The 11,008-nt window shown below is 34.1% G+C and overlaps 1 non-coding gene across 1 annotated transcript; it reads left to right on the forward strand.

Annotated features, from left to right (window-relative positions):
• Positions 1 to 2,927: 2,927 nt before the first annotated feature.
• LOC122105741 lies at positions 2,928 to 3,034 on the forward strand. The gene has a single exon (XR_006147087.1). It is a non-coding gene; the product is annotated as a U6 spliceosomal RNA (small nuclear RNA).
• Positions 3,035 to 11,008: the final 7,974 nt, after the last annotated feature.

The raw sequence follows: 11,008 nt of genomic DNA on the forward strand, positions 1-11,008 counted from the left end.
CAATCTGAAGGATGAAGATGTCTGCTCCTTGTTAATTCTTGCTGGTGTTGAGTAGAATACTCTCGCCTGCTGTGTCTGGTGCCTTTGTCCTAGACTCTCTGTGTTGCAGGTATGGCGGCTACAGCCACCACCTCCCCCACCACAGTCGCAACCACGGCTGCTGGCAAGTGCTCAGGTTTGTCTCCTTGCCTGGATTTTCCCTCTCTGGCCTAACTCTCTGTACTGGGTGGCACACTTGGTGTGATTCTCTGGCTTAGGACTCTTCACTGGAGCACTAAAGCTGCTTTCTATGTGAGAGCTTGTTTAGCTTCCAGCTTCTCCTCCGCTATCTTCCAGGAACCCTAAATTTAAATTTTAAATGACAAATTCTTTTCAAATCCTTTCACTCAGGCACAGGTATGGATAGATAAGTTATGTGGGCAGAATCAGAATTATTCAGAAGGTTGTAAATGGATGTTTACCGAGTTTTCTCTCGGCTGAATCAAAGAATAGACTGTCCTAATTGGAATAAGTTAGCCTTCCGAGATTTTCTGCATATAAACACTCCATCAACATTTTGACTACCAAGGTATTAGTCCCTGGTCCCTTTTTTTTTGTCGGTCATGTAGGCTGAACTCTGGCCCTGGCACTGTCCCTCACCTTTTTAGCTCAAGGCTAGTGCTCTACCACTTGAGCAACTTCTGGCTCTTTTCTGCTTATGTGGTCCCGAGGAATCGAGCCCAGGGCTTCATGCATGCAAGGCAAGCACTCTACCACTGAGTCAACCTTCCGGTCCTTCCATCAACATTTTATTAGAGGATTATTCAAGATTAGGTATATATTCATTGATAGTGACTGATCATGACAGAAAGTTGAGAGAAAACCATCTACACTTCAGTAAGGTTCTAATTTGTGCTCCACAAACAGTTATGAAAGCTCTACATGAGAAATCTAGCAGCTGCATTTCTAAAAAGTCCTTGGATTGTTACATTTTCTGATATTGTCTCAATTCAAGTAGTTCTCCTTGGAGTTCCATACTATTCAATGATGCTGTATTAGATCCTTGTTACAATTTGCAGACTGGTCTTTTTGATGAAATTTGTGCTTTTCAAAATTGCTCTCCATATTCCATCCACAAACTGCATACAAAATTTATCTGAAAAAATTTGTATCTGTTTATAGTGCATACACTTTTAGTTTTCATTACAAACATAGAATGTAGTAAAAAATTCTCATAGCAATTATACTGCACTAGTTGTGGGCAGATTCTAATGTAAATAATATATTGTGTTCATGTAGAGTTTTTGAGTATCCAAAGTAATAAGCCTGTGGTTCTAAAACCAATACCTTACTCATATTGAGTGACAAATACAATTTCACATAAGCACAGAAGTTTTCCTTGTATCTTTTTAACATATATTTTATTATAAATACTGTATAGAGGGGTTACAGTTACATAAGTAAGGAAATGAGTATATTTCTTATTGAGCATTGTTACCCCCTACTTTGTTTTTCCCCTACCATCCCTTCCCTTCACACCTCTCCACCTCCCCCTTTCACCCATCCTCTAGTAGAGTGTCTTGTATATTTCACTGTTACATAAGTCAACCAGTATCATTATATCTTAAATGAAGAAATGCTGGCTTGATTTATGCTGATTCTGCTTGTGTAGACACATCTAAAATCACTGTCCAAGTCCAAGAGCACATAAATGAAATGCCATCATTTTTTTGTCAGTTGGTATAATTGTGTTCTACACATTTATTGACAGGTTACAAATTATTCTCAAACTTTAAAACGTTAAAAATACTTTCTTTTTCTTTCTTATTTTCTTGGCCAGGAAATCAGCAAGACCTCAGTCAGCATTTCTCACATAGGAATTTATACATGGGTTAGTTAAAATTATATGTAGAGTCCAGTTTTCTGAGGACTCACTCATCTGCCTAGGAATTCACGCTGGATGTTGGAAAAAGAGCTTAAGTAAGGATGCCATTTAAACCCTTATAACTTTACTCTTTACCAGGGTATTCTCCTGCTACTTTGGTTGTTGAGAGTGTCTACAAGAGTAAGCATTCCCTGAGGAGCAGGGAGACACCATATGACTTATACTTACTGAGATTTCCAAGTGACTTGCTATCACTTGTACTGCATTTTGTAAGTCAAATCTCTCTAAAAATTCCTGTTTTAAGATAAGACGAGTGGTAAAAGAACTCTTAGGGACAAATACATCTTCAACATATATTGTTCCAAGTATTCTGTTTAAGATATATTCAACAGCTGGTGAAACTTGTGTTGGCTGTAATTATGTGTCTTTCTCCATGTGTGCATGTATACATGTGTATATGTATGTGTGTGAATAGTAACATACATGTGTACATTATGGCTTATATCATCATTTATTCCTTGCTAACAAATAAAGTAAGGAATCCCAAAAGTTTTAACAGAAACTGTGTAGTTAAATTCTTAACTCTTAAATCTTCTTCTTTACACAAAGACTTTGCAACTTCTCATTAATAAAATTTCCATAAACTCTGAAATGTACATACTTAGTACTTAATGTCTGCTACCATAAATCTTAAATACTTTACAGAAAAGTTTTATACCTGGCAAACAGTCCTATTTTTGGCATATATAAGTAAAATCCCAAAATTAAGCATATTTAAAACATTAAAACGTTTAACAAAACTTAACATTTGCTTCAATGTTCATTTGGACAGGTGCCTTGTATAGAATAATTGAATTCTTCCTCCTACACATCTCTTGAACTACAAATATCTGGAATTATTTTGTTTTTGACATGTCTATCTTGATTTTATTCTTAAATGTGTGCTTATGTAAGAAATACATGATTCTAAAATTTCACAACTGTTCTTTTGAACTTGCTTTTTGTTGAATTGTCTAGTTTAATGAAATCAATAAAATTATGCTTTATATATAAAAAATGTTCTGTGCTCAAATTAGCATCATATACACTAACATTGTATTGATACAGAGAAGAATAGCATTCACCCTGTACAAGGATGACATGCAAATTCTTGGAACCTTCCATATTTTTACAACAACAGATGCTGAAAGGTATGTGGCCACAAAGGAACCATACTGCATTCTTGGTGGAGTATAAACTTGTTCAACTACTTTGGAAAGCAGTATGGAGGTTCCTCAGAAGACTCCACATAAAACTCCCCTATGACACAGTAATCCCACTTTTGGGGATTTACCCAAATGATCATGAACAAGACCATACTAAAACTACCAACACAACTATGGTTATTGCAACATTATTTATGATAGCTAAGATATGGAACCAACCCGGATGCCCCCATTAGATGAATGGATCAAGAAAATGTGGTATATATACACAATGGAATTCGATGTCTCCATCAGAAAGAATGATATCTCCCAATTTGTTAGGAAACAGAAAAAAAATATTGAGTAATTTAAGCCAAGTCCAAAGAAACATAGGTCTGATGATTTCCCTTATTGTCAATGACGAATGTATGTCTGGGATAAGCCAAAAAGTTCAAAAGATATGTGCATATAACCAGATAAGATGATGTTAAAGAAATTGAACCTCAAGATAGGGACACAAGTGGTTTTTTTGTTTCTTGCTATTGTTTCTAACGTACTTATAATGTGCGATGTCATTTATTTCGTTTATTTGTGTTTATCCCCACGCTATAACCCCTGTTTTCTCTGTATTTGAAGTTGGTGCACTTACATATTGTATGTATGCTTCTCTAATTTGGGGAGGGGAAGGGAAAAAATGCTCAAATAGGTTAACAGGTTAACCCATTGTAACAATAAGATGCACAAGACAAAATGTTGAAAAATGAACTTTACAATTTTGGCCGAGGAAGGAAGGGGGAGGGGAGTGTACTTGTGGAGGTGGGAGGGAAGGGATGGTAGGGGAAATATAAAGGAGGAGGTAACAATGCTTGTTAGGAAACATACTAGTTTCCTTGTTCATGTAAATGTGACCACTCTGCACAGTATTATTACAATAAAAAACATAAAATTGTTCTGAGATGGAAGAGTTTATTTCCTCTATTTTACCCATATAATATCGTTAACAAAGAAATGAATGCAGAACACTGATATGAAGGTAATTTGAATAAATTTGTGTGTATGTGTGTGTGTGTGTGTGTGTGTGTGTGTGTGAGTGCGGCAGCGCACAAGCAAACACACACGTGCATGCGAACACACGCCATGCATGTATATTGGCGTGCTCAGAGTATAAAATCAGGGCTTCAAGGTCTTGCTAGTCCTTTCCTGTCTAGATTGGTGAGCTACTATATGAGCTGCATCTCAATTCCTGGCTCTTTGCTAGTTCATTAAACATTTTGAAAAATAATTTCATGAAGTTTTTTTTTTTTTTGACCCTGATTGGCTCCCAAGTGTTATCCACAGATCTCAGTCTCCTGAGCAAATATTCAGAGTAGATAGGATTATAGGTGTGACCAGCCAGCACAAGGCTTTTAGAATAATTTTAAATATAAAAGAAAATTTACTTCATGGGGGCCTGTTTTATCATCTAATTTGAAAGCCTTTTACAGTGATTATATGTCAATTTAATTCGTTTGCAGATTGTTAAAAGATAGTAAGTGATGATATTTGAAAGTTTTAGTACTTTTTAAAAAAGAAACTGGAACTGTGGGACAGAAGAAATTTGGCTTTCTTTGGACCTGTAAACTCAGCTCTGTGCATGATAACCCAGTGTCACCAACACAATCTGTGTTGAAGACAAAATGTGACAGAAAACAATCACCATGGGCAATATTTGCTATGCTATCATTTCTTGGACAATATGAATATTGAATTGAGAGTGTAAGAGAATGGAGAGATTTTTCCAACCTTTTTGTTATTGCTGAAAGACTTTTAGAAATTTTGACTCATTTCCTTCCTCACTGTGTGTGTCTTTGGGCCATGCACTTACTGTCTTTAATTACAATTTTTCCCAACACTACAATACATTAGCATTATAGCAAATGTTATCTTAAGAATTAAGAGAATAAAACTTGTGAAACACTTAACATAAACCTATGAATGAGCTTTGAGTTTAGCCAGCATTCTTTTTTAAATACTAAATAGAATGTGATAAGTAGTACAGAAAACATTACATGTAGTGTGAACAAACATAAGTAATATCTATTGACGATGCTCTGCTTCCAAGGAAGCCAGGTGGATAACTTCTCATGCTGTAAATCAAACTGGTTATCTTATGTCGTGATAGTGTAAAAATATCAGAGACAGAACGATGAAGGAAGGTTGTAGACTGAGGTGAAATCCATATGAAAATGTGCAAAACTGATAAAACATAAAAGTATCTGAGCAGCATGTTGTGTTTTACATCATTTAAGTTACATCGCAAAGATAAGGAAGACCTAGAAGAATAAATTGTCTTTTTGATATTCTATCATAGGTCCTTAGAAGGATGAACACTTTCCTCATTCTTGTAGAGGCATCATCAGATGAGGGGAACTATATATTTTGTTTGCTTCCTTGCATTCATTCTTCAGTTTGAAATCAGAACTACATGAGACTGAAAGAAACCAAGTGAAATTAGTCATGCAGGCTTTGGAAAGAACAAAGTAAAATAAATAAAATATATATAGCCTTGTAAAAGGTCTAACTAAATTAAGTTATATAGTCTCAAGCGTTAACAGAAAATGATTTAAGCAATATCATGTTATTAAAAAATTAAAAATGTTAGGAGCTGCTTAATTTTTTTCCTTTCTACTACCTTGAATTAATTATTGATTTTCTATAGAGAGATTAAAGATGAGATTAACAAGAAACTTGATTAAAAATGGGCAAAAGTTCTGAATAAACATGTTTTCCAAAAAGCCATGAAAATCGCCTGTGGATTTACAAATTTGTATGCTGGCTTAATGCTTTGTGAGCAGAAGTCATTAGAGAAATGCAATTCAAAATTACTATGATACTACTTCTTAACTGTTATAACTCATCAAAAATATCCCAGGAACCAGGTGTGGTGGTAAAGGCTCATAATTCCAAGTGATTGTAGGTTGGAGTAAAAGGATTTGAGTCTAAGGCCAGTGTTGGGTAATGCACACAATAAAAACCTGCCCTTTAAACAAACTCAAAAGGTAATAATGTTGGCTGGCGACACTAGAGAAAAGGAAATTTTCTCCACTCTTGGTCAAAATACAGGTTAGCGTTCTCATTGTTGAAAGTAGTATGCACTTTTCTAAAGACATTCAAAGTTGAAATATCATCTGACCCACCAATCATGTGATCATTTCTCTCTGGGTAACTCATAATTATATCTGTAGTTCATTGTTATTCACATTATTCACAACAACAGCCAAGATATAAATCGAAGTCCAGTGTTCACCTACAAACTAATAAAGAAACTGTGGTACATGCACAAATATCTTTCTTTTTCTGTTGATCCCAAAGTAATTTTTTATTGTTTCCTTGCTTCCATGTGATTAACCTCTAAATTAGAAATCCAGATATATAATTTAATTTAACCAATACTATTTATTGAGTATAAGGAACTTCTACTCTCTGCATTATTCACACTAAGATCACCAAATATGATGACTCTGAAATAATTAGTCTCTTTTTGACCTATGTTAATATTCTTTACAATGTGAGTGAAATGTTTAAAAAGTAGTATTTGTTTTAGCTTAATTGCTCTGAAGAGACAATAAATGATATTATCAATGCTTAAAAATGATTTGATTTAAAATTTAGAATTCAGGAAATGGTTTTGACTTACTGGAGCCTTCACTACAACCTCATGAGACAATTTATATTGATGAAGCAAAAATATGACGTTAGACATTTATGAATAAAAAATCATCATTCTGAATATGTAGAGCTACATATAAAACATAGAAAATTTAGCTTGTAAATACCTGAATATGCTAGTACATTTAATTGCAAGGTAAGTACTTGTTCTGAAAGCAGATAAAATTGCACTTATTTTGAAATGTAAACCTAAGTATTTATTTGAATAAAAGACAATGTTTAAAATATCACTCATTCAAGAAACAAGATGTACAGTTAGTTGTTTTTCATGCCAATTATGTTCTCTAAACTTACTACAAATACTGGATTAATAAACCTAATTCATTGCATTGTAGGGAAATAGCAATTCTGTTTCTTAAAACTCATGACAATAACTTTTTCTCAAACAATTGCTAAGTAACTGTTTTATATTTTTTGTCATGGAATCTTATTCGAAAATTTTTTATTCATCAAGTTAAATAATTGGCAAACAATATAAATTACGCATGGACAAAGTTTATTTAACACGAGTTTTTTTTCCAGAAGACAGATCATAGCTCTCTTAATGAACACTAGAAGGCAGTGTGCTCTTTATTAATTTTTAGTTATTTTGTTAATAGATATTAATTGTCAGAAGTGACAATTCCATAATATATTTAATGTATTTGATTATACTCCCTCTATTTCCTTCTCATTCTCCTTCCTCCAAAGATCTTCTGTTTTTCACATAAATTACGTCTTTATATATGTGCATATAAACTAATTTGGAACATTTAAGCTAAACTGCAAGTTAATTCAAGATGTACAGTGAATTACTAGAATGAATAAAAACCGGAATATTTTTGTTAACTTTTGAATTGAGCTATCATTATTATTATGGTTAGGGTTAGGATTCCAGACAGAATTAGAATTAAGATTAGAGAAATAGAAAATTTAGGTTCATCACAGGATGACCCATTGCAACAATAATACTCACAAGACACTATGTTGAAAATGAAGTTTACATCATGGGGAGGGAGGGGTATGAGAAGCGGGGAGGGACGGGATAGTGGGAGAACAAGAAATAAGTGGGTAACAATGCTCAACAAGAAACGTACTCCTTACCTTACACATATAACTAATCCCTTTTTAAAGCATCTTTTCAACAAAATAAAATTTTTAAAAAATAATGAAAAATAAAACCTGACAGGAAATAGAAAAACACTTAAAAATTTATGTTCAAAATGCAAGTAAAATTTAGACTTACCGCTAAGCAAGAGTTAGGATATATATGAAAAAGTTGCTTGCTATTAACATGATGATTTGGTTATACATAGGTTTAGGATTAGGCAAGGTGTGCCAGTTAGAGCGGGGTTAGAATGAGAAAAACATGTAAGACATTGTGTAAAACTGCCACATATTTTAAGAAGAATGAATGGCAAGAATGAATGAAAACCAGTCTCTGTTACTTTAAACATTCAGATATAATTTGGTTTAAAGTGTGAGATACTTTTTTGTTCTGGTTAGGATTAGGGAAGGATAAGCTTTAAGGTAAATTTTAGTTTTCCAATAAGAAGTAGAAGCCAAAAAAATGTGCGATTGAATAGAATCTAGACAATTTTCCTTACATTAACCATTTGGTGTTAAATCAGAATGTGATTTGGATTAGGTTTCTGGTTAACCGGAGTTGAGAATAAAGAAATTGGTTAAACTAGTGGCTCATGCCTATTATCCTAGCTACTCAGGAAGCTGTTTTCTGAGGATCGCAGGTCAAAGGTAGCCCAGGTAGGAAAGTCCATGAGACTTTTATCTCTAATTAACCACCATGAAACACAAAAGCGGTACTGTGGCTCAAATGGTAAAACGCACACCTTGAGCTAAAGAACTCAGGGATCATGCTCTGGCCCAGAGTGCAAGCCCCACGACCGACAAAAAGAAAAAAAAAGAAATGTTAAATATTAAGTAAAGCTGAAACTTTTTTTTAGGAATTCTAGGAATTCAGGAAAAGCTGGGCTAATGGAAGTAAAATGTATTTCATAAAATCAGGATTTGAGATCAATGGGTATAATGATTCCTGTTATGGAACAAAATACTTTCAGAGTTAAGAGTGAAAAATCTGTAGGGTTTACAGAAATCCTGCAATTTATTTCAAGAATTACCAGTGGAATTTCAGTTAGGATTGCACAAAATGAGCATTTTTCATAAATTTTAGAATTGGGGTACGATTAGTGTCAACGTTATGGTTAGGATTCCAGGCATGGTTAGGCTTAGAGTGAAGGAAGAAAAAGAATGAGGGTCAAAATGAAGGTAAATTTTAATATAAGCCTGGTAAGAATTAGAATGAATGTAAACTAGAATATTGCTATTAATATTAGAATCTACTTACAATTAGGCTGATGGTTATTCTCAATGTTCCAGTTAAGAAAGATTAAGTTTAAGGTTAGAAAATGACTAAGATATTGGAAAAATTGAAACCTATGTTTGGAAGGGTGAGTGAAAACTAGTGTACTTGTGTTAGTGTTAGTATTATCATATAATTCAGATTAAGATTAGGGTTAATATTTTCTTCTGATTATATTTACTGTTATGAATAAGAAAGCTTTTAGTATAAAATTGTGTTCAGTAACAAGTAGAAGCAAATATATGAGGCTGAGTATTAACTATAACATTATTATTATATTTATTTCTCAGTGATCATTTTTGTAGTGGTTAATGAGAGTTTTCCAGCCCGGTTTACGTTGAGAGTTAGCGTTAAGTAATGGAATAGATGGTAAGTAAATCTGAAACTGTTTTCAGATACAGTGGTTCAGGAAAAGGTAGAATCAATGGAAACTACAGTATTTTTCCTGGTAAGAGAATGTGAGGACAAGTAATATAATGGCTCATGTTAGGGAACAAAATAATTTTCGAGGTAGAGTCAGAAAATCTGTGGGAATTAGGACAAACTGAAACTCATTTCCAGAGTGAAAACTGAAGTATTCATTAGAATGGTTAAAAACTAGAGTATTTTTCTTAAACATTAGAATTGGATTATCATTAGGATGAAATTTAGGATTTAGTTCCAGCTAAGTTTAGTGTAAACATTAGGGGAATGGAAAATTTAGGGTCAAACAAAGTAAATCTTCAAATAACATGTAGAGTTATAATTGGGATGAATGTGAAATAGAAAACTGCTAATAATATTAAGATTAGAGTATGATTAGGGTGAGGGTTAAGGTTAGGGTTACAATAAAGACAAGATAATGAGTGAAATGACAAACTATCTTTAGAAAGATAAGTTGAATTGAAGTTAGGATGAATAAAAACTAATGTATTTGTGTGGCTTTTAGATTCCAAAGGCCATTAGTTCTAGGTTTAGGTTTACTTTCCTAATTCAGTTTAGGATTAGGGTTAGGGAATGTTAAGCTTTAAGGTAAAACTGAGTTTCTACTAACACTTTCAAGTAAAGTAAGTACGAAATTTAACAGAAACTACAGAGTTTCCCTAATTTTCCTATTCAGGGTTCAATATGGTTAAATTTAGAGTTAGGTTTCTAGTAAGGTTTAGATATATAGTTAGGGTTTGGAAGTAGAGTAGATTTTATGTAAACTCGCAGCTTCCTTTTTGGATATACAGGAGTTCAGTAAAAGTTAAGATCAATGGAAACTATGGTATTTTTCATGATATGAGGATTTGAGGTTAATGATTCCTAATATGGAACAAGATATATTTCAGAGTCCAAGTTAGGGAATCTGTAGGATTTGGATCAAATTGCTAATCATTTCAAATACAATGGGTATCTGTAAGGATGCATCTAAACTCGAGTAATTTCCATTAATTTTAGGATTGGGTTACTATTATCATCAAGGTTACTCTTATGGTTCTGACCAGGATTAGAGTTAAGATTAGGGAAATGAGCCGGGCGCTGGTGGCTCACACCTGTAATCCTAGCTACTCAGGAGGCTGAGATCTGAGGATCGCGGTTCAAAGCCAGCCAGGGCAGGAGAGACCGTGAGCCTTCTATCTCCAAAAAACTACCAGAAAACCGGACGTGGCGCTGTAGCTCAAGTGTTAGAGCGCTCACCTTGACCTGAAGAGCTGAGAGACAGTGCCCAGGCCCAGAGTTCAAGCCCCACGGCTGACCAAAAAAAGAAAAAAAAAAAAGATTAGGGAAATGGAAGGTTGAGAACTTGAGTGACTTACTTCATTTTTGTATATATACGCACTATTCTAAGGCTTTAACTCAAGGCTTGGGTTCTGTTCCTGAGCTTTACGCTGTAGGGTACAAGCTACGAATCCACTTCCAGCTTTCTTT

Source organism: Dipodomys spectabilis, unplaced genomic scaffold (genome assembly GCF_019054845.1).
Source record: "Dipodomys spectabilis isolate Male_0828 unplaced genomic scaffold, ASM1905484v1 ptg000033l, whole genome shotgun sequence".
Taxonomy (NCBI): domain Eukaryota; kingdom Metazoa; phylum Chordata; class Mammalia; order Rodentia; family Heteromyidae; genus Dipodomys; species Dipodomys spectabilis.